The 24,886-nt window shown below is 39.1% G+C and overlaps 1 protein-coding gene and 1 pseudogene across 3 annotated transcripts in view; one reads left to right on the top strand and one right to left on the bottom strand.

Moving 5' to 3' along the window:
- The window catches only part of LOC308243263 (MARCKS-related protein-like), a 64,156-nt pseudogene extending 46,592 nt beyond the window's left edge, over positions 1 to 17,564 (top strand). The window contains exon 2 of the transcript in view: positions 16,971 to 17,564. The product of the transcript in view is annotated as an MARCKS-related protein-like (transcript). The remainder of the gene's footprint in view (positions 1 to 16,970) is intronic.
- Positions 1 to 24,886, bottom strand: part of FGF14 (fibroblast growth factor 14) — a 599,695-nt gene that overhangs the window by 429,794 nt on the left and 145,015 nt on the right. The gene's annotated exons all lie outside the window — the stretch shown is intronic.

Genomic DNA, 24,886 nt, shown 5'->3' with positions numbered 1-24,886 from the left:
TCACAAAAACTTGAGGGACTCCATTATGGTTCTTCCAGAGACACACCAGATTGGAGAGACAGACTTGTGTGTCTGCCTCTGCGAGTAAGGGATGCCATGCCCGGGACTTAAAACCCACTTTCTGAAGGTAGCATGTGGAACTAAGCTATGATTATATCAGGAATGAAGTCAAAACACACTTCGACTGGCTTCTAGGGTACTATGTGCCCCTAGTCTCCTTCCTCACTTTCCTCTCATCCTCTGCTGATTCCTCTTCATCAACACATACTCCCTGCACCTCATTAAGTCCCAGTGTCCTATAGCTCAGTCCTTGACCACTTCTCTTTCTACTGACAATTACTCCCTTCTTAGTGATAGTTTCCAGTGGTGGAATACTGAAATACTCTTCAGACTTGATGCCAGCCTCGCCGTCTCCTGAAAACACCAGACCCATTCTCAGTACCAATTGCCTCACCCTCATCTCTACCTGGATAGCCAACAGATTTATCAAGTTTAACAAAACTCTGGATCTTCCCTCTCATACCTGCTCTTCTGCAGCCTGCCCCATTTTTATGACAGGTCTATCCTTCCAGTTGTTCAGGCCAAGACCTGCAGACTTAGCCTTTCTAATCTTTAGGCAAAACCTGTTGTCTCTACCTTCCAACCATGGTTTACCACTTCTCTTGCTACCACTCTGGTCTAAGCCACTGAATACAGATCAACTGAATTTCTGCAGCAGTCTCCTGACCATCACTTCTACTTCTGCTCTTGCTCCCTTCATCAGTGAGGTGACTCCTCTAAAACAAATCAGATAAAGTCATTACTCTGCTAAAAGTCCTTCAGAAGCTTCCATCGCATGTCAAACAGCCAAAGTCTGTAATACTTGACTAAGAGGCCTACCTGCTCTGGCTGTCTGGCATCTCTCCAACCTCATTACCTCCCACTTTCCCCCTCTCTCTCAACTTTGACCACAGTGTTGTCCTTGCTGTCCCTGGAGTGGACCAGGGTACCAGACCTCAAAGTTTTACCACCTGCTGTTCTCTCTGCAGGAGACACCACACAGTCCCCACCTTCCTCTCCCTAAGGTGTACCCTTCTCACCTTCCCTAGTCCTACCTCACAGCATTCCACTCCCTCTTTCCTGCTTCATTTTTTGCTAAAACATTCCTCATCACTTAACATATGATATAATTTTTTTTCATTTAGCTTGCTTTTTGACTAGCATCCCCCACTAGAATGAAAGTTCCATGAGGGTAGGCATTTTGAATCTGTTCTTTTTACAGCTATAATACCCGCATCGATAACGCAGGCTGGCAAAAGAAAAAACTCAAATTAAATTGCTGAACAAAAGAGTGAACTTGGAGGATCATCTCTGATTCAAACCCTTAATTTTGTAGATGAAATATCCGAGTTCCCCATGGCTGAGGCAGAGCCAGATGTGTGAGTCTGCTATGACGGCATGCTGCTTCCATGCTTTCGTAGAAAATCTAGCAACTTCAATGCCACGCTTAATGTTGTTGATATACAAAAGAATGAAGTCCAGGATAAATTGGGCTCTTGCATTCTTGAATTTGCAGTATGCTGACTTTTAATGTGTCTCTACTTGATTTCCTATCAAGTTGTAAGCATCTATCTTCAACTATTAAATAAACTATGCTTTTCCATATTTGACTGCAAAACTACACAATTTTCCCCTTATATGAAGTACCTAGAGTAGTCAAATTCAAAGAAAGAAAGTAGAATGGTGGTGGCCAGGGGTGGGGAAGAGGATGAATGGAGAGTTATTATTGAATAAATACAGTGTTTCAGTTTTGCAAGATGAAAAAGTTCTGGAAATGGATGGTGGTGAATACTGCAAAACAATGTGACTACAGTTAATACTATGGAACTGTACGTTTAAAAATGCTTAAGGTGGTAAATTTTATGGTAGGTGAATTTTAACACAATTAAAAATAAAATAAAAATTTAAAAATTAGTAGGCAGTTTTCAACATATTTTTCTGTAATGCCTAGATATTATATCACTATCTTCAAAGAGTTCAGAATTATTGTCTCAAGTTCTATACATATTTTTGATATGTATAGATATATATGAATGCATACAATTTATAAATTATATCTGAGCTTATAAAACTTAAAGCTTTGCTCTCTCCCCAGTGGTGTACATTAGTTACAATGCATAGGAATTTGGAACCCCACTTACTTTATATAGATAGTCAAACAGTATGTAGAAACAATTTTAAGAGTTAGATGACACTTTAAAAAACTGAGTGGGAGAAGTAAAATCTTTTGATTCTCAGAGAAGCATAAATTCTATTTCATGTGTACCTATAGCAAAGATTTACAAATAGAAAATACTGTCCACATTCATACTGAAAGAGCCCCAAAGAGTGAGATCTCTTTTGATAGTTATCTGGTTCATAAAAAAATTTGGGGGCAAATACTATTGCATATATGCCCAGTGAATTTCTGAAACAGAAATCACAAAATCACTTTGCAGTACTTATTCCTTTGCAAATTATATTTTGAGATTTATTTATATTTCTCTGTAATGTTTAATAATACTAAACAATAAGATTAGTTAATCATGTATGATAATATTAGAATTCCAGCAATGTCATTCAAGTTTTATAAATGAATAAATTAAAAGTCATAAATAATTCAGAAATCTAATCACCACTCAACTAGCAATACAATCAAACATAATTATCCACTGAAAATTCTCTAAGTCTTTGTTACTCAAAGTTTGGTCTGCAGGCCAGTAGCACCCAGACCTGGAAATTCCATGTGCAGAATCTCAGGCTTCCCCCAGACCTTTTGTGTATAATCCCATAAGATTTGTGTATACTTTAAAGCTTAAGAAAGACTCCCCTAGAGATATATAAAGATATACAATAAAATCTGATTTTTAAATCGGTCTCTTTTCCAAATTTATGGTCACAGGTAAACCAAATCAAAGAAGCATTTGTTATTTTTCTGATAATGTAAACCTTTATTTCTTATCTAGTAAAACATACAGTAAATAACCCATCAATGCTCGCTGACCAGTTGACCAGTTACACTGACAACTCACCCAGTAAATAATTTCTTTTCCCATCCTCATGGTAAGTATACCAAAAAATAAAAATGAAAAATAGAAGAGTAACCATTTGTAGCAAGAATACTACAACATGCATGGCCTCAGGAAACCAAAGATAACCCAGAAAACTTTAAATTAAGTATAGCTATATTGGGAGGGGGTGTGAAAAGAAGGCTCCATTTCTGGATACTGCCTGGGCTCCCCAACATTCACCCATGGAGTCCACGGCAATCGTGTAATGTGTGTACCCTAGAGCTATTCGCCTTCCGAGTAAGAAACTCTATGACTAAGAGTTAGAAGTGTGCCTGTGTTCAAAGGACATAACTGAGCAAAATGTCCACAAGGAGAAGAGCATGAACATGTTCTTTCAGTTGGGTGTCATTGGGTGTGCAGTAAGTCAACGTGGAGATGGGATCTGGAACCTGTGTTTGAACCACCAGTTTGGAGCAGGCCCTGGGACATTTCCTTCACTCATGCTGAACTGAGTCTATCAGAGAAATTAGAAGAGCCTGGTCTGGTAGGCACTGAGCACCCAACCCCCTCCACCCCCCGCCACCCCGCACTAACTGGGCCTTCCTTCTGGAGGGACGCAAGGCAGGGTAAGGAGCACAGACGGCCAGGGCTGGTGGCCTATGTTCCACCTCCTGCGTTTGCTCCCATAATTGTGATTCTCCTGTCTGACCTCACCTCACAAGTCCTCTTCCCAAACAAGGACTAAAGGAAAGGATGCTGCTGGGATGCCCTGTGGTTAATGTCTCGTTGTTTGCCCAGACCACTGTGAGGAACATTTTTCTGGTCAAGCTGTGTCTCATTCTCAGTTGCTCACCTGAGACCTTCCTGCACACATTTACCTATAGTTAAGACACCTGGAGACTCATGGTGTGCTTCCTCTGAGCACATAAAAAAAAAAAAATGGGGTGGGCCCCTCCATCCACAGCAGTATAACATGGACAGGCATGCATTCCTTGTGGAGAAGTGGGAACTGGACCTAGCATGCCTTTCTCAAGCACCAGGAAAAGCCCCAGAGAGACTCTGCCACAAAATCAGTCAAGGGTATAATGGCCTATTCGAGCTGGACATGGGCAGGGCACAGCCATCCCCTTGAGAAGTAGAGTGTCACAGTGTGACATGTTAGGGAGTGACAATCAGCCACTGCAAACTCTATTCAGCAGGACCAGTATTTGCACTTAGTTTGTAACCCATCTGGCACGTTTCCCCTCGTAGAAAGAAGGGTTGTAGCCTGGCTCAAATCAAGCAAAAACACAGTTTTAATATTACTGACAATGTTTAAGTCAGCAAAGCCTAAACTATATATTTTTTTGAATTATCTTAAGGTTTTCAAGGTAAATATTTGACAGTATAGAACACCTGAAAACCCTACTCTGCAAATTAACAAAAAAATTCAAATCTAAAATAACAAATCTAAAAGCTATCTTAAAATTAAAGTGTTGAATTAAATAACAAAATAGTTTGATTTATAATTATAGATTCATATGCAGATTTTTGGACCACTTTTATTGAAAAATCAGTGTTTTGGCATCCACTCTAAACTAGTATTAGGAACACAGATCACCTAAATAATTGTGTTTTTAAGATCTACTCATATTTTAATTATGCAGCTATTTATACTCCTTCAAAATCTAACTAATTATCATTCATATGTCCAGCTTGCACATAATAGGCAACATTTTATTTATCATCATTAAATTTTTCTCTTGACTAAATTGACATGCTTACTAAATGAAATGATTAGGACATAGAAAATTCATATTGTGAAAGCTGAACCAAGTCAAAATATTCTGCAATATATTGAAGAGCTTTAAGAGATGAGATAAAGGTTAATCCAAAGATTAACAAATGCCAAGAACAAGTCAAAATAAAGCAGGATGCAGGCACTCTTTGAGAGACAATTAAAAATGTACAGAATATAAAGGTTTCCATCTTCTGTATTATCATGTATATCTTGTCTTTCTACCTCCACATAAGTCACAGACATATTTTGATTCTGAGATGTGATTCTAAATTACAAGATATATACATTTCATCAGCATGCCTGGCACTCTATCTTTTTCAATGAAAAATAATTTACATATCTCATATCTAAATCAGATGCTATTTCAGAGAGAAGCTAAAACTCCCTTTCCCTTTCCTTATGATGTATTTATGGACATAGTTCATAACCCTGTAAATATTTAAAATTTATCAGTGAAACAGAGCATCATATCTGCACCAGAAGTTTCCCCATAATATTATAGCCAGAAAGCCAGGTTAGAATAGAAACGAGCAATACAGCAGACAGCCAGGGTCACTGATTCGTTTTTAGACCAAATTAGCAGAGTGTTTAGTTGGAAATTTATTAATGTGATTTAAACTATTAAAATAACCTAATAGTGCTTTTACACAGATTTCCTCTACCCCTAGTTCACTTATACATGTGTGTCTGGTTTATGTTTCTGCCCTTAGAAAAGCAGTACATAGAGAATAAAAGGTAACTCATTGTAAAGAACAGACCTGTGAACTATTTTATCAGCTTGTAGTGGGAAACAGAGTGGAGTCAAAAGACAATGGAATTGAGAGTCAGAACATTTCATTTCAGCTGAGATGGAGGAAAAGTTAAATAATTTTACTTGTAACAAAACTGGTAAATCACAAAATCAGGATTCCAGCTCAGGTCTACCAGACTACAAAGCCCTGAGCCAGTTCTTATACTGAGTAAACTTCCGTTATCTGGTTACTGTAGACATTTAACTTTCATTAGCCAAGTTGGCCTTCTTTACCCCTATTCAAAGAAATATCTGATGTAGTATTTATCAGGTGAGCTAAAGATAATAGAAATTTAGATACAAGCTATGTGTGCTCAGTTAATGTTGCAGAATAGTGCTTTTCAAACAATCTTGTAAAAGAATGAAGATTTTTATTCCCTAGGTCTGGGGGTGGGCACTGCTAGCAAGCTCCCAGATGATGCTGATGCTGCTGGTCCAGGGACCACACAGAGCAGCAAGGCTAAGGAAGACGACAAGCAATTTCTGCTTTGGGATCTGAATGGGGTTGACTAAACTTTGAAATTGGGTGTAGGCGTTTATAGCATTAGCTACACATTTGTCTAACACAGCAATCACCTGCAAGCTTGAAAAACAGATGAAGATATGAAATAAGGTCCTTATCCAAAAGGGATTCCTTTAGCTTCTGGAAGCACAACAAATAAATGGAGCCACTAAATGACTAAGAACCTCTGAGCAGTTTTACTAGGTTCTAAAACTTAGTACTTCCTTTTCTTGCTGCAATCCCTCTAACATGTTAATTATTTTCATTCTTTACCTACTCAGGATAAGCTACCTTCCAAAAGCAGGAAAAGAAACTGTTCTCATCCAACACAATGTTTGAGATAATGCACCTTTAAAAAAAAATGTCAATGGGAGCAAGAAAATCTCCCAACAGCACATGTCATTAGGATCAAAAAGTCTAGAATCTAATTTCACAAGGAAAACACAAAGGATATATTAGTATCTCATTCTGATTAGAAAAAGACTATTTCTTTAAAATAAATACTCCCAAAATATGCTATTTTGCAATGGAAATTTTAACACAATTAATTTACCACTTCTGAGCACAGCTTCTCTCAAGGATATTACTAAAATGCTGGCTGTCCTTCTGCACCTGCATTATTATTTTTTAACAACATCATAGGGAGAAAATACTTCTTATAGATAACACACATAACTCTCAGCAAGATTATGAACACGGGCTCAGAGATAAAATATCTCTATGTATAGCAATCTTAATTCAAGACGAAATAGAAAGCATATGGCCAACCAAATGCAATCCTTCTGTTACCCTGCTCCATTAAATCATGCTCTCCCGGCTCACACGTCATATACTAAGGGCTTGCCTTTACTCTGAAAAACACACTTTCCCTTCCTACCTGTCCTGCAACATTGCCCAACTAGAGTAAATCTTGTCAGTAAGTTTGAAAGTGGATATTAGCATTTTTTAGAAATAATAGACCTATTTTCTATGTTTCCCATGACATCTGGCTCCTTTACTCCCTTTATATGCACAGAGTAGCAGCATGAAAACACATGGCTTTTAAATCTAGCAGCCGTAACCCCCAGTTCTTCCCAATAAGAAACCATTCAGTAAGTGTTGCTGGGCTTTGGGGGCAGATGAGAAAGAAGCATAAACTCTTACCACAGAATAATACTTGTGAATTACAGAAGGACTGGAGATTCAAAAATCAGTGGAAAAAATATATAAAATCAGAAGAAACAATACAAGACAATAATTTTACCCTCTTATTGAAGGAAATATTATAAAACATATAGTAGTGAAATGTTTAGAGTCTGTAACAGGAAAAAACATTTCTACAAATCACTAATAACCCAATACAAAAAATGGACAAGGGTTCTGAAAAGATAATTCCCAGGACAAAGAAAGAAATGCAAAGGTCCAGCAAACATGAGTAAAGATTTTCTATCTTAACCATAATCAGGAAAATACAAATATAAAAATTTGAACCTATATTTCCCACCAGATTGATAATAACCTATCCTTGGATATAGAGTAAGAGATATTCTTGCACACTGGGCTAAATGATACTATCTGCCAGGCAATCCAATGCCTGTTTTTCAGCTGTGCATAAAAGGGACAGATTACATACATGTGTGAACCACTCCACAAAAAAGAAAGCATAATTCTAAATTCCATATACATTTACCCTAGTAAACACAAAATTATACATTCACTTTCCCAGCGCTGTCCTACACAGAGATTGTACCCATACAATCCACGTGGCCAAACATGACAGCCCTGTTTGTTTCTTTCCCCACTATGAAAAGATGCTTAGAAGAAGCAACAATCAACTTAAAAGATGTGTATTTCTTTGTTAAGTATCAGTCAAAAGGAAGTGGGATAACTAACAAACACAGCTGAGAATCCCCCTGGAGTTATGCTATTAGAGAAAATATGACCTGTCCACCTGCTTTGCTAATTTGAGCTCAAGAATTTCAAACATATAGTCTATTTTCCCCATTATTAAATTTTTTTCCATGAGTAGCAGCCAACCTGTCCTCCCATTACCTACAGAACAATCCACTTAATGAAGAAGGAAAGTATTTTGTTTAGAGTACAGTGAGGATAAAACAAACCACTGGAGACAAACTTTTGCCAATGAGAAGCACTAAAGCTCTGATCCAGCAAATAGCTCCTGCCAGGAAGTCTTATTTTTAGTTAAGAAATAATTTTCTACAAGCTATGCAAGTTTTGCTTGATTGTATTTAAGATTTAAAGAATCTTGGTTTCTGTAACCTACAAATAAAAAGTAAGCTAGATGCTTTCTTTAGGCTGTAAGACCCCCAACTGAGGTAATACAAGGCATGGTGGTTTTTTTATTATGAGAAACTAAACCCTTGCTCCTTCCTCTCATTGGCCTGAATTTCAAGTATAAAGCAATTATATAATGAGCATTATCAGAATAACCTAGTTTGGGAGGGTAAAATAAAATAATATACCTATGAAAGTTATATAAACTACATACATAAGTTTTGAACTCACAGAGTTTCTGGTCAATCCTACTCTCACTTCCTTTTTCTCTAGTATTCCTCAGGCAATAGGAAAATATTACATTTAAATGTAATATTTACATTTTTATTTATTTGTTCAACATATTTAATACTAAAATGCACTTAAATTTGTAATTTGGACAGAAATAATCTGACACACAGGAAGAGCCAAGCTCTAGCCATACCATGAAGTGACATGGTTGCGTCTCTTCTGGGCATATCCACTTGACATATTTAGCCTTTGTCTTTTCCCAAGTATTTTATTTGGAAATCTATTTGTTCAAACACTCTTATCTTTTTTTAGTACTATTCCTTCCAATGTGTGGAATAGTACTGCTAGCTTTCCCTCCATTTTTTTCTCTACTATTGCCCTAGGCACCTGGCTGCACATCTAGAGACTCTATGTCCAGCCTTCTTTGCTGTGACTTAAGTTCTTGTCAGTGGAAGTGAGTAAAAATATATGCCACTTCCAAATATTGACCATAAAACCCAGGGTATGCACTCCACCATTCTTCCTCTCATTTCCCACAAGCTCCAACAGTGACCAGTTGAAACCATGAAGATGAGGACAAGGCCCAAAGGAGACAGAGCAAAAACATGGAAAGAACCTGGGTCTCTGAATGACCTCCCAAAACAGAGCTAACCAGTCATACTAAATTGGTTAAACTGCTACATAATAGAAAAATAATTTTCCATCTGTGACTGTCATCTGTGGTCTCTTTGTCATAGGAGCTTAGCCTTACCCTAACAGGTAGAGAAGAAATCAGTTTGTGCAATCATAGTCTATTCTTTAGAAATGCTTCATTTTCCAACAGTAACTGCATATGAATATGAACTTCTGGCAATTAAAAAATTTTAAGTCCAAAATAGATTAATTTTTATAAAACCAAGTCATATGTCTAGGCCTGACATGTATTTATAACAATACCTGATTAAATTTTTTAACTAAAACTAATTAAGGGAGAAAAAGGACCAATTTCCAATTAATGCTATAAAATAAGTTGGGGTATCAGTGTGGAAAAAGTATAACAAAATGGAAGGGTGCCAGGCAGGCCATGGATTAAATTCAAAATCTCACAAACATTAGCAGTGGAACTTTTGATGTTACTTAATTTTTCTGAGCCCTAATGTAATGTAATGTAATGCATGTTATAGGAGGCTAAAACAATCCAGCATATGAGATTATAATAAATCTTTACCCTTGGAATGACAAATAGTAGGCAGTCAGCAAGACTGTTAGCAGTAATTATTTAATGAACATATTTATATACCATAGCTATAAAGAACAGCCCCTCTCACTAAAACACAAGTAAAACTCCTTTGGCAACTATGTTAATGAGAACTCTTTCATTTCAAGTCCCATTCTGTTGCTGCTTCTTGGATTGTCTGTATTCAACTGATCCTCTTGAGTACCTCTGATGTTTTCTTCCCTGAAGAAGACCCTCAACATTATATTTAGAAAATGCTAATTCTTTATTTGCAATTGCTTCAGAGTTTCCCCTAAATTCTAATTGTTTAACCAGAGTACTGCTAAGGAAGTTTGTTTCCTTTGTGCGTCCTATAAAATTTAAACTGGCACTTATTACTCTGAGACTGAATTTTCTTGGGGTTTGTGGAGCGCTGTAGATCTGCACTGGTTCCAAATCCTTCTGCATATTGGGTTCTGTATTTGGTCCTGAGTTCTTTTATTGAAAAAATGTAACGTACAAGTTGGGTGTGAGGTGAAAATGAAAACCTCATCCCCAGTGCTTAGAAATCAGTAGGCAATAGCTCTTCCTATGCAGATCCCACATCCTCTCTGGTTTTTCAGAATTCTATTCTTTGCCAATTCACACTCACAATTGTGTAAGCTAAATAAAAAAAACAGAATTTTAAATGAAAAAAAAAATCCCTCAAATTATATTATCAAACTAAAAAGTTTTTTGTGTTGTTGTTTTTTAAATAGATTTTTATTTATTTTAGAGAGGAAGGCAGGAGAAAGAGATAGAAACATCAATGATGAGAGAGAATCATTGATCAGCTGTCTCCGGCACACTATCAGCCTGCAACCCAGGCATGTGCCCTGACCACGACCTCCTGGTTCATAGGTTGGCGCTCAACCACTGAGCCATTCTGGTCAGGCAAACTAAAAAGTTTTGAAGCCTTTTGTGGAACAACAGATGACAGAGCTATGTGTAAAAATATCAGGTGAATCTACACAAATTGTTTTGAGACCTTTAGACTTTTCATGCTATGGTGTATGTTTCAATCATGTGCAAATGAAGGTGTCATTTGATCACTCATTCATTATTTGATCCCAGCTGGTTTTGTAAAGCAAATATATCTTCTCAAATAAAGAATACTGAAAATAACAGTGAAATGTATTTGATCTGTTGCAGTGAAGACGACTGCCTCAATCCCAACAGAAGCTGGGTAGAGTGGACCATTGTTATAAATATCCTAGATTCCCTTTCTAAGAATATACATGCTTCTGTGAACACATATAAGTGCACAAGAAAAAAATATTTAATGTGTCTGAGCCAAAAAAATGAAAAAACTTCACAATGATAGTCCTAGAAAACCAATTTGTTCTCACTGCACAAAATGTAGAAACTATCAACTGTCTCTTATCAATATCAAAAGGAAAGAAAAGCTGTTGCTCACCATTTAGGGAATGGCACCAGATATATTTATTTCATCTTCTCTTCAGAAATATCAACCAGTAGGCAAATCAGCCTTGGTCATGTGTCCTTTCTTTAACTGATCCTATATGCCTTCTACTGCCTGCCTGAATGTGGGTGAGTTATAATCATGTCTATAAAACAGACATGATACTATTTGAACCACCTCTCTTAAAGGTTACTGTAATAATTACTCCAGAAGAGTAATGTAGGTATGTCTTGCCAAGTTTACAGTGATGTGTAAATATAAGCACTTCTATTAGACTCTGTTAGGTAGGACTTACTCATCTTGCTTAACTGAAATTTTATGTCCATTGATTAGCAAAAAATCAATGGACAACATACCTATAGTCAACAATAATGTATTGTATACTTAAAAGATCTGTTAAGAGAGATCTCATGTTAATATTCTTACCACAACAAATAAAATTTAGAAGAATCTGTTAGAAAACATAGAGAACAATAATTAAAACTTTCTTTAAAGTTTTTCTAATGAGTGTTTACACTAGGGAAGGAAGCATGTTGGTCTTGTCCACATTTAGACTAGTGTAGCTTAGCAAAGTCCTGCCATATAATAGGCATTCAATAGAATGTTGTTAAATGAAGGAATAAATTAATTAAATAAGTAATAATATCTTGGAATTAGAAAAGTACTACCCATAATCTCTAAAAAATATAAAAATTATATTTTATATAATTTCTTCTGGCTTTTATAGTGCCCTCATGAAAACTAATTTTTGTAACATGGTAATAATAGCTAACATTTATTATTTATTGAACACATTACCCATTATACTAAAAAAAACACCTGATAGCATTATCGCATTTAAAAAACACAGCTGCATTTTTAGAGGCTTCTTATATTTTCAAGAAACAAATATGGGAATTGAGATATGGATTTAAAGTGTTATTTAATGCCTAAAATTTGGTTTTTGTTTAATATTCAAGGACAAACCAAAGTGCTATATGCCATCATTTTTTCTTCTTAACTACTTGAAAATTTTTACCTGCAATTGAAAACAATAACAACAAACACTACAAATATTTTGTCATCCTTTCTTTTTAAAACAGAATATGTAATAAGTGAACTATCATTTTCCTTTGTCTTAGGAAAGAAGGAAGCACAGAAAGGTCAAGTAAGTTGGCAACAATATCTAGCAGGCTAAAGGAAGATTAATTACCAGAATTCATCCCTCCTTAATTTCTAAACTACTACTTTTGTTACATGCCCTCTCAAAAAAGTTAATAATGATCATACTAAATATAAAAGTTCAAAAAGTAAATGATCATCTACATTAAGTTGTTACACTACTTTGCAGTTATGATAATATTAAGATTTTCAAATATCAATTAGTCTTCAAATGTTGAACTAGCAAAAGAAAGCAATGCTACAAAAAAGTATCTGGTCAACTTTTTAAAATCAAGATGAGTTGGCAAACACTTTAATCCACCTATGTCAGAAGCAGTTGAAAGAGGAAGAGTTGGTATTGGAAGAGAAGGCAAAGCAAATTTGGATACAGAAAAACACAAGTCCCAGTTATCCTGGGGGAAAACTTCATATTCAGGCTTGTTAGACAATTTATGACTGGCTCTATTATGTTTCAATCGATTAATATTAAACTAGTATATACTTCATTTATAGGATATATCATGGGATATATAAAGAAGTAGAAAATACTATGCCTGTTTTTTAGACTCTTAGAAAATATTAACGTGTAATTCTTTACCTACTAAAATAAAATGAGGAAACAGATAAACGAGGAAATGCTGCAGACACACATTATTACAGAAGTTTAGAGTATATATGTCTTCTTTAAGATTTTCAAGACTCAAATAAGAGGAGAAGGGTGGAAAGTAGATTTAATGTGTTCAATATAAAAACATGGAGGCCAGTCTGACTCAAGCATAGTGTCTACATAAAGGAATAAGTGGAGTGTAGAGGAGGAGAGGAAGGTCGGGGCCAGATTGCAGAGCTTTAGATTCCAAGCTAGGATTAAAGTGAATTTGCAAGAAAATAGTTAGATTTCTGTTTTGAACCTGAAATTAAGAGAATCAAAGCTATGTTTTAGGATGGCTTCAGGTGAAACATACAAAATACATGACGTGCAGAAAGAAACCTGACAGCAAAGAAAACTGTACAGGCCAGTCAGTCATGATCTATATACATAAAACCCTAATATGCAAATAGACCAAATAGCAGAACAACCTAACAACTGGTTGCTATGATGCACGCTGACCACCAGGGGGAACACGTGGAACATGGCAGGTGTCGGCCACTGCGGTGGTGGAGCAGGTGAGTGGGGGCACCAGACCAAGGCGGGGTGCCAGTCACTGTCATCGGGGCGAGCCTCTGGTGGTTACTGAACATTCTTTGCTCCCGCACACCGCAGTCCTACCAGGCACTCACACCAGCTGCCAGTGCCAGAGCTGCCACTCGCACCCGCTGCTGGTGCCTGGCACTGGCCCCGATCACTCAGCGCCATCAGCAGGTGCAAGCAGGGGCTGCCAGCCCCGATCGCCCCTCAGGGCTTCTCCACCTCCCCCTACTCCTGAGGGGCGATCAGGGCCAGCAGCCGCCTCTCACACCCGCTGCTGACAACAGCCCCACTTGCACCGACTGCTGGTGCCAGCCCCAATCACTCTGGGCCATCAACAGGTGCGCGTGGGGCCAGCGCAGTCAGCGCATGGGAGCTGCGGCAGCAGGAGCAGGGCTGCTCGCAGAGAGGGGACCAGGGGCCGCGGTGGGAAGGGCCGGGTGGGGGCACAGATGATGGGCCAAGACCCACCCCTGTGCCCACCGCAGCCTCGAGCCCACAGTTGCTTTCAAGGTGCACAAATTCGTGCTTTCAAGGCCCCTGGTATAAAATAAGGTGGTGAAAGAAAGGGAGAAAAGCACTGAAAGGAAAGAACTGTTGAGACTTGATAACTGGTCACATATAAAGCAAAGGAAAAGAAATCAAACACCAAAATGTAAAATCTAAATGATCAGGAAAAAAAACAAAAAACAGTGCTAATTAAAAATTAAGGAAGCTCGAGAAGAAATGTCCTGGGAAAGAAACAATTAATTTAGTTTGGGAACATATGGAGTTCTAGGAATAGCAGGCCATCTATGTAGAAATAGGTACTGTCCATGTAAATGGTGCCTGTAAATGAAAGCTAGGAGCACAAGGCCCAAGAGGAAGATTTATTATCTATTGCAATGGAGGAAATTCCCAAGAATGGTAGGAAGACTCACAAAGGGCTGAGAGTTTGTCCTTGTGCTATTCCTTTAGGTGGGAGCAAGGAAAAGAAGAGATACTCTAGAGAACTGAAGTATGGTAGCAACCATACTTGGGTAAAAATTGCTGTTTAATATTTTAACCTTGCTGTTTTGGGTTCTGTACTCATTTAAAAGTTATTTTGATTTTCTGAACTTACGTATGCTATCCCAATACTCCATTGATGATGGTTTGAATATCCCATTGATTGTGATCTCACTGGTTACTGAAGTACATTCTTCTGGGAATCAGAACAGCACAATTATCCTAAATTGTCTCAGTAGCTACAGATAACTGAGTTTCGGTTGACTCAGTGGTCCCAGAATCTGGACAGCACAATTATTCTAAATTGTCCAGGTGGTCCCAGATAATGTGTTTCTGTTGATTCAGTGATTCGTAAATACTTTAGATAACTAACTTGCTCAATTTTTGCTTCTGTAAAGAATGCTTTTCACGAAACAGGTTCCTCATTCCGGACCCAAAGATGTAATCGATACTTTTGTGATATTCTGCATATAAGCCAGATGTGGCGAGCTTTTCGGGGCTGCAAGGTCTGGAGTGCTTTTGCTCCCTCGTATGCAGCCGGCTTTTAATAAATAACTCCATAATTCGACTTTTTGAGGCGTCCTTTGTAACATGGGGGTTACACTACAACAGAACTAGTTAGAAAAATAGAGAGAACCATGAGAGCATACTGGTGTTACAATCAAAAGAGCATGAGTACTGAAAGATAAATGAATCGGGGAAAACTGATGCTCTTACAGGGAGCAGTTTTGCAGAATGATGGTAGCAGTAGCTGAAGCTCAAGAACAGAATAGACAGGAATGAAAGTTGAGCATGAAAATCACCAACTATTAAGAAAATTAAAGTATGGTATGAGAACAGTGAGGGGAGGGGAGGTATATTCTGTGGTGGAATAAATGACCCCTCGTGTTGGAGTCATTTTTACCTGACTCTGTTTCAACCAAGTCACTAACCTGGTATTGCTCTGATAACCACATGAGCAAGAAGGATAGAGGACACCCTCCCTGTCCCTCAATTCCTAAGCCGTATTTAGGAAGAGAATGACTCTAGGAATCTTTTCCATACCTCTTCAACTCCCTGGTGAGACTAAAGATACATAAAGGATTTCTTCAGAGTTAGAATACAGTAGCATTTCCTTCTTCCACCTCATGAGAAACCTTAAGTGGATTCTAGAATCAATTACTATGGCCTGGGAGAAGGGTCAACCATCCTTTTTAAAGACAGACCCAGAGTAACTGGAGCTCCCAAACGCATCAGGCCAGGGATGCACAAGTGCTTCTCTAAGACCAGATCTGAATCAGAAAGGAGAGCAAGCAGGCATTTGTCCCATCCATGTAAGTCTCCTGGAGCAAGAGGAGACCTCAGCAAAATGAAGCAGGAGGTACTGTGGTCTAGCGTTTGGGAAGAGACCACCTCTGGCTATAAAAAAGCATGTGTTCCATGTCAATGAAATTGTGGAAGAGGAAGCCTACAAAAGCACCATCAGGAGAAAAGGATGAGATTTAACATGTGCCAAGAAGAGAGAAAAGCAACAGAACTAGGCCACACCTGTCTCACCCACCCTCTTACCTACTCCCCACCATTTCAAGGAGTTAAGTGGCAGATGCCAAAGGGAGGATATGTGTATTTGCTCTTGATCCTGGTCTTCCATTCCTCGCCTTTCAAGCTCAAATTTTATGAGAAGAAATGGCCAGGGGACTTACAAATCATAAGAGAATCATTTGCTATCTCAGGAAGGCAGCGATGAAAGAGGGAAATTCAGAGGTGGCCTTCACTGTATTTCTGATTGAAAAGGACAGAATGATTCCCTTTTAAGTGATGGAAACAGAGCAGTGAGAACAATGACCAAGATACAAAGGGATAGAATGTGAACTCTTGTTTCACAGCAAGAGTCATTTTGGAACCTAAAGTGATGGGATGAGCTACACTCAATTAAGCAAACACATAACAAAGAGAAATGAAATAAAGCAGGGTTAGAAGGGAACCAATCCATGTAAGGAAGTAAATTAGAATTACAAAACAGGAAAGAAAACAGACTATCATGTACAATTGTCTCACTACTCATAGACAGAAATATCATCAATAAGGTCTGTGATGGAAGAAGATTTACCCTTGCTAGTAAATGAGGCAAGATTCCAAAGTAATGCAATTTCCTGGATACGTTTTAAATAATTATCTCATCAAGAAATTCGGCTTCTGGGGCATTCTGGCGCGGAGCTGGGCGGCGGAGTGGGGGTGCAGCACCGTTTCCCCCATACCTCTCCCCCTCAGGCACGAGCCCCACCCCTTCGCCGGCCAGGCCGACCCCACCGAGTTATCCCCTGCGGCGTGAGCTCTGGGCGGCTCCGGGCGCCCCCCTCCCCCAGCAGACCCTCCTCCCTCCCTTCCTCCCCCCACCTCTCGCATCACGGGCAGCCAGAGCTCCAAGGCTCCCGGGGGCGACGTGACCGCCGAGGAGGCAGCAAGCGTTCCCCCGCTAAGGCCAACGGACAAGAGAATGGCCATGTGAAAAGCAATGGAGACTTATCCCCCAAGGGTGAAGGAACAGAGGAGGCAGCCGGGGCCACTGGTGATGCCATTGAACCAGCACCCCCTAGCCAGGGACCTGAGGCCAAGGGGGATGTACCCACCCCCCAAGGAGACCCCCAAGAAGAAGAAGAAAGTCTCTTTCAAGAAGCCTTTCAAATTGAGTAGCCTCTCCTTCAAGAGAACTCGAAAGGAGGGTGGGGGTGAATCGCCTGCCTCCTCGCCCACAGAGGAAGGGCAGGGTTAATCGTCTGCCTCTTCACCCACAGAGGGTGAGATGGGTGCCTGCAGTGAGGAAGGCACTGCCCAGGAAGGGAAGGCTGTCGCCACCCAGGAGAGCCAGCAGCCCCAAGCCAAGGGGCAGAGGCTAGCGCTGCCTCCAAGGGAGGAGACACAGAAGAGGCAGGGCCCCAGGCTGCAGAGCTGTCCACTCCCTCCGGGTCAGAGAGTGGCCCTACACCTGGCAGAGAGCAGAATGAGTAGCTGGGTTGGGACAGGTGGGTGATCTCTAAGCTGCAAAAACTGTGCTGTCCCTGTGAGGTCACTGCCTGGACCTGGTGCCCTGGCTGCCTTCCTGTGCCCAGAAAGGAAGGGGCTGCTGCCCCCTCCCAGCCACGTTCCCTTTCCTCTTTTCCCTCCTGTGGGTTCTTCCGTCATCCACCTGGTCTTCCTCTTAAGGCCAGCTGAAGATGGTCCCTTGCAGTTTCCCAAGTTAGGTTAGTGATGTGAAATGCTCCTGCCCCTGTCCCTACCTCTTTCCCTGTCCCCACCCCTACATGAGGCAATTGCTAGTTCCCTCCCTAATTCTTTTCCAAGTTGGTTTTGTTTACTCCCCAAATCCCTGAGCCAGATGTGAGGTGCCTACACTCCTAAACCCTGAGTGTCCAGCCTTCCCTGTTTTTAGTCTCGTACTGTGTCTAGTGGCAACTGGGCTAGGGGAGGACACTGCCCTGTCTAGGTTTTTATAAATGTCTTACTCAAGTTCAGATCTCCAGCTTGTGAATCAACTGTGTCTCTTTTTTGACTTTGGTAAGCAAGTATTAGACTTTGGGGTGGGGGGAGGTCTGAAATGTGAAACAACTTGTTTTCTTTTCCCCCTCCCATTGTTGTAAATAACTTAATTGCCAAATCCCAGATTTGTACTTTTTTATTTTTTGTCTAGCTTTTAAAGCCATTCTCCTCCACCTGGTTTTACTGTAACATTTGGAAAAGGAATAAATGTCCCTTTAAAAAAGAAATTCAGCTTCTGGAGGATAATCAGATAAAGAAACACAGCCTTTCATGAGTCTCAGAAACTTCTGCTGGGAGACCCAAGACCACTACCAAGTGACTTAGTATATGTCTACTTGGATTTCAACCTTACATCTGCAGAAAGGAAAACACTACCCACCATCACCAAATTTCTAAAGGGCTAATCTTGTGACTGAGTACCCTCATCTACAACTGTAACTCTTGGTATGTCAATGCATGCGTCCTCTAACCTTTGCCACCCTTATACGACATACCTGATATGGGACAGATTCTGATAGAGAAAGTAGGTTTTAGAAGATAAAACTGGAATTTGACAATGATGAGAAAATATACTCATTGATGAGAAAAGTATCCAAGACCATTTGGTTACCAACTGGGACTCGATTTGGGCAAGGCACTCACCCAAATTCCAAATTATTACTGAGTGGTATTTTGATTTGAGAGCATGAAGAAATTGTATGAGTTGCTAAAACACAGGAAAAAATGAAAAAAATATCAAAAACCCAGATCACACATATCCCAAAAGGTCTTTTAAGAATAGGTAAAAGAAAAGGCCAAATAGAAGTGCCATCAATCCATCAAATTTTGCTTTTGGCTTTCCAAACTTAACTTGAGAACTACTGTATTAGATGCTCCAAAGAGTTAACACATCTCCTGAAACTTCTCACGTCTTAAGGAAAACTTATTTCATCCACAAGATATGGTCTAAATTATTATATATCTTACTAGGAATTGCTCATGCTGGAACGCAAGAAGTTTGATCCCCGCCCCAACGATGGGCATGTTTGGGAGGCAACCAATCGATGGGTCTCTCTCATATTGATGTTTCTCTCTCTCTCCCCCCACCTCTACTCTTTCTAAAAATCAATGGAAAAAATATCCTAAGCTGAAGATTAATAAAAAATAAAATAAAATTAAGAGTTAATGCTGGTAATACAATAAAATTAGTCTACATAGAACATAATTTAATTGTAATTTGTGTGTTACACAATACCAGGTTTATAAATTAAATTTAGGTTGCTTAAACTTAAAATTTGTTGAAAAGATAAATGTTATTTTTTCCCAGTGAAATAACATTTATTTGCCTTAACTTTTAAAAAACGGGATTAACATGTCTCTATCTGAATTTAGTGGTTTGTTTTGAACTTGTTTTCTGGTATATAAGAAAAGGGTAGGATTGGCTTATATAGTAATTGGCATAATAATAAATGCAGTAAGGTTATTGCAAAATTAAGTATTGGCTGGCTTAAAATTGGTATATTTTTCATGACAATAGTATCAGAGTACATGATGGTGGATATTTACAATTTACCATTAGGGAAAAAAAATACTCACCACCAGATAGAAATTTATTATACCTAAGAGTAAGTCTTCAGAATAACATTTTTATTTTTATTTTTTATTTAGTGTATTTTATTGATTTTTTTACAGAGAAGAAGGGAGAGGGATAGAGAGTTAGAAACATCGATGAGAGAGAAACATCGATCAGCTGTCTCCTGCACGACCACCACTGGGGATGTGCCCGCAACCAAGGTACATGCCCTTGACCGGAACCGAACATGAGACCCTTCAGTCCGCAGGCTCATGCTCTATCCACTGAGCCAAACTGGTTAGGGCGAGAATAACATTTTTCTATAAGTAGATTATTTTGATAGTTACTGAACATAGACTATTTCAATAGTTTACTGGTGGTTTTAATGCCATCTTCTTTTTTCCTTTTCATGTTCATGTGCCTATCTAATCAATAGAGTCTCCAACTACCTATCTTGTGAAAATGTGTATTTTTTCCATCTATACTTGCATTTTTTTCATAATTGGTTCCCCTAGGCCACAAGGAAAGGTAGAGCTTCATGCAAGAAATAAAAATTTTTGATGAAGATACTAGTCTGCAGAGTTTCTGGAGGGATCACTTTTAGTTTTCTCTTTTTTTTTTTTCCTCCCAGCTCTTTAAGTTGGGTTCACCAGTGTCCCTCCCTGCTCCAGTTCCCCGGCCGGTTATGCCTATAGCTAGGAGCACAGTGCAATTTCAGCCCACTGATGGTACAGCAAGGAGGTAACACATATTTCTTGTACCTGCCCCAGAGGTGGGGGCAGGAAGCAGGGCAGCCATGGATCCCGCTGGCCTCTCACCCCTCCTGTTGACTGCTTCTTCCTGGTGCCACTCTCATCTCAGTATTGTCTTAGCTCCCTTTTAGGGCTGTGCCCTTTCCCTAAACATTGGCCTGCTAGCCTACGACTCTAACAGCTTGCCTATTGCTTGTCAAACCTCTATTGAAGTAGCCATCTCTTGACCCTTGTATTTCCATCAGAGGACTGGGAGTGTATGGGAAGAATATGGCAGCAAATGGATGACTCCAGCATCCCCCAAGCCTGTGCCCCCAAAGTGACAGCTGTCTCAGTAAATTATTTATTCCACCCATTGTATGCTGTGGACAGTGTCCAAGAAACTGCACATGAACTTGTGAGGGATGTGCTCTTGGTTTCATTAACTGGATGGAGGATGTGAACGCTAATGTAAAAATTTAATGATTAAGCAGCTTTGGGGAAAATCCTATTGAAGTAAAAGTAATAAAACTAAACATAAAATGATAATGCTAAGAGTTTAACCACCTGTAATCCATGGGTGTAGGTTGTACCTCCTACAACCATATTGGTATAGTTTTACCTGGAAATTTGTTTTTCTGGAGTTAATTTTAATATTCTCAAAACAGAACATGATCTGAAAATTAGAAACCATTTTCCTCATTCATCTGCTCATTTAATAAATGTTGCCTCCAAGGCACAAAGTAATTGTCATGAAATGCAAATATAATTATCTCACCCCACTATTGGAAAGATTTCAGTAGCTCCCTAACACTCTCCAGATAAAATTCAAAGCATGACATACTTTTGCCTGCCTAGGATCTGGCCTTAGCCCACCTCCAGGTTGATACCACCACTCATCAACATGCATACTGTTTCCCACAGACTGAATACTCAGTTCCTGAGGGCACCATACTTCCCTTTGTGTGCACAATTTCCCCACTTCCACCCAGATAACTTTAACAAATCGCATTGTTGTAGGCTCATCTCGCACAACTTCATCTGTAAAAAATTCCCTATGGCCTCAATGTTCCAGTCTCTACTAGATACACTCTTTTCTTGCTTTTGTAGCAACCTGTGTATACCTCTCTCACAGCACATATTCCATCCCACTATTAATGTCTATTTGCTTATTTGCTTGTCCCTGGATGTATTGTTCCTGTGGAAGCCCTATCCCCCAACCCAGCTATTTGAAGGTAGAACTTTTCTGTATTCACAACCCCCAGACCTAACACAGCTCCCAGACATTCTAGGTTCTCCATAAATGTTTACTATATGAGTGAATAAATGAATGAATGAAATTTGAATTACAGAAGATAAAAGATAAAGCACTGAACATCTTATACAATGATGTTTCTATTGTGCCCACTGCATGTCTTTGCTCTGAAAAAAAAAAAATCAGGAGCATTTTTTTCTGCATCTTTTAAAAACATAAATTTAGTGTAGTGGCTGCTTCCTCAGACTTCACCAGGAAGAGGGAGCTATTTCTCACCTTCTCTACAAGGATTACTCTGCCCTTCCTTTTCTGGGGGCTCTGTAATTTACAAGTTGGTTAAGTGTGAGTTCATCACTAGAGAGCCCTAGATCTTCCTTCACTGGGGGTGGAGGTGGAGGAAGAGGAGGAGGAGGAGGAGGAGGAGGAGGAGGAGGAGGAGGAGAAAAAGAAGGAGGGAGAAGAAAGACAAAAGAGAAGGGGGAGGAGGTGGAAGGAGAAGAAGAAGAGGGGAGGAGAGTAGAGAAGGAGGGGAAGAAGAAAGGGCAGGGAGAGGAGGAGGAAATTAAAGGAAGAAAGAAGAAAGGGAAGAGCCAGGCGAGGAGAGGAAAGCAGAAGAGAGAATAATTTAAGGCAAATTATTTTTAAGGCACCAGTTGAAGCCTAATTACCTTTGGTATGGGTAATTGACAATCAAATCCTCAGTTATTTATATCTCAAGTAAAACCTAAATCTTAAGTACAAAATAAATTGGGTCACCATTGGTTATGGTAACCCAACCACACATTCTGGAAAACAGAAAGTTTGAGTATCAAATGAAGATACTTAAGTGTAGGGCAAAGTGATATCCTAATAGGCACTATGATGGCCCAATGCCAGTTTGCTGGCCTGTCTTGAGCTACTTTGTGCTGAGCTTTAATGATATTCCCAAAGGGAGCATCACCAATACTGTATGTTTTCATTCCCACTGCAAACTTTCAGTTGTTTCTCTTCTCCAATTCACTGCAGCATACTAGGGCAAGTAAAAATAAAAATGTTGTTTCCCCTCTTTCACAGTGACTAATGCTCATGGCACTGACAGATGCCAAGAAGTAGAATGAACACCGGAATTGAGAGGTAAAATGGCCATATTTGAAGACATTCTGTAAATAGCCTGGCTCGTACCCAGCAGCCTGCAGTATCCCCAGTGCATCCTGTCCTTTCTCACTGTCTTATGTTTAGATGTGCTGATCCCTCTGCTTACAACGTTTTTCCTTGTCTCTTGCCCCATCTCTGAATGACACTTACTTTATTCCATGTCTCTGCAGAGCAGTTACTTCCCCAGGAAGCCTTTCCTAATTCCTCAAAAGAAGCGAGAGGCCCCTCCTGGGTGCTCCCATAGCACCCGCTACAGTAATTCCCTGTTTTTCAGTTCTCCCTCCCAATACATTGTCAGATACTCAGAGGCCAAGACTGTGTTCATCAGAGAAACTCAAAAATATCTGAAAAAAAAGGACAATTTAGACTGTTTTTACAAATAAAATTCATGTAATTTTATTTTAGATCAGTATCTGAGGGAAATAGCATCAATCCCTCAGGAAAAGGACAAAGGGACCACCCATTGGGACAGTCTTACCAGTACAACAGGACACAAGTAAGCAACAAAAACGAAGCAAAAGTCCTGCATGAAGCAATTAGAAGATTTTGAGAAATATTTAAGGAGGTTTACCCTTAGCTCCTTGGCTGGTTTAACAACGTTTAATTCAGCTTGGCTGCAAGTTGTAGAGAAAAATCTTTGAAATATTTAAACCAATAGCAGTGTAACCAGTTATAAAGAAATGGGGAGGGGGGTGAAAACCAAGATAAATGTAACATCTTTAAAGAATAATAAATTAGCTGGAAACAGCATCCAAAGAGCAGTTCCCAAGATATCACTATGTAATTATAGCTCATCAGCATATGTCTCGCATATTCCAAAATAACCCGTTACACTACCCTCTTTCTCCCAAACTGGGAAAGGAAGATGACAACAGGCTTCAAAAATGCAAACTAAATGGTTCTTTAATAACAGAAAGCTTTGAATGTCCAATATTTTCTATAAGTACATCATACCTAAAAAAAATCTGAAAGCGTATTCCTAGAATTCAAATTACACTTAGTCGATTTTCAAGGATTTTTATAATGCTTTGGAAACAAAATAAACTTTCCTGTCAAACTTCAAAATAAAGAAGAGATTATTCCCTAAAAATCAAGTGTAACTAACAGGTTTTATTGAGTCCTGGACCTGGAGGAGTCTTTCTGCCCTTGGCTTCGTTAGTGTGATCGTCCAACATGATGCACTGATGACATGAACAGCTTCATTAGTGAGGGGTACCAGGAGACATGGAGGGTTGATATCCATTTCCGTCCCCAGGTGATCGGCTGCCTAATTATCCCTTGAAGCAGGTGGCTCATGTGTTCCCTCAGTACCAGCTATAGCTGAGGCCTGGGGAAATTTCACTGGACAACTAGATTTGAACATTGTAAAGCAGATGCTAATCTTTAGTATCACAAAGTTGGGGAAAACTGCTCCTCATAAAAGTGCAAAAAATACTTTCACTCATTTTAATATTTTAAATGCTTAAGATAAAGTATTTTGAGGTTTATACATTAAACAATAAACAAAATACTTAAGATGAAATATTTAGGTTAAACACACTAAAACTTTTCAGAAGCAGTCATTTGCCATCTAAAATAGAAACATTCAAAATCACTATTTACTACCTATTATTTTTTAGACCTCCCTTTCAAGTGATGAAACTCAAAGAAGTTTTACTTCTGATTCCTTGCGCATTCTGTCCCTTTGAGAATCTATATATAGGAAAATGGTGGTATAATCCCTGTTGCTAAGAATCTTTCAGCCTTACTGTCTCTGGATAGGTAGTTGTTCATTTAGACCATTTAGGTGGGGAATTTTTTTCTGCCAAGGACCATTTGGATATTTATAACATCATTTGCAGGCCATACAAAATTATCAACTTAAAAATTAGCCTGCTATATTTGGTCAAACACTTAAATAACTCACCCCTAATGCCTTGGCAGGGCCAGATCAAGGTATTTCAAGGGCCTTGTATGGGTAGGACACTCCCCAACCCTGATTTAGATAGTCTTTGTAAAATTCTTAGCACAGGGGGATTACTTATGATAGTTTTATGTAAATGTAGCTCTAAGAAAGCTTTATGCCTTCTTTTATTATATCAAGTAACAATGATCCAATATAGACATTTATAGCAATTAAGAG

The sequence above is a fragment of the Plecotus auritus genome (assembly GCF_963455305.1).
Source record: "Plecotus auritus genome assembly, chromosome: 3".
NCBI classification, from domain to species: Eukaryota; Metazoa; Chordata; class Mammalia; order Chiroptera; family Vespertilionidae; genus Plecotus; species Plecotus auritus.
The sequence above is the reverse complement of the archived record's forward strand: the minus strand, read 5'-3'. Positions and strand labels throughout refer to the sequence as shown.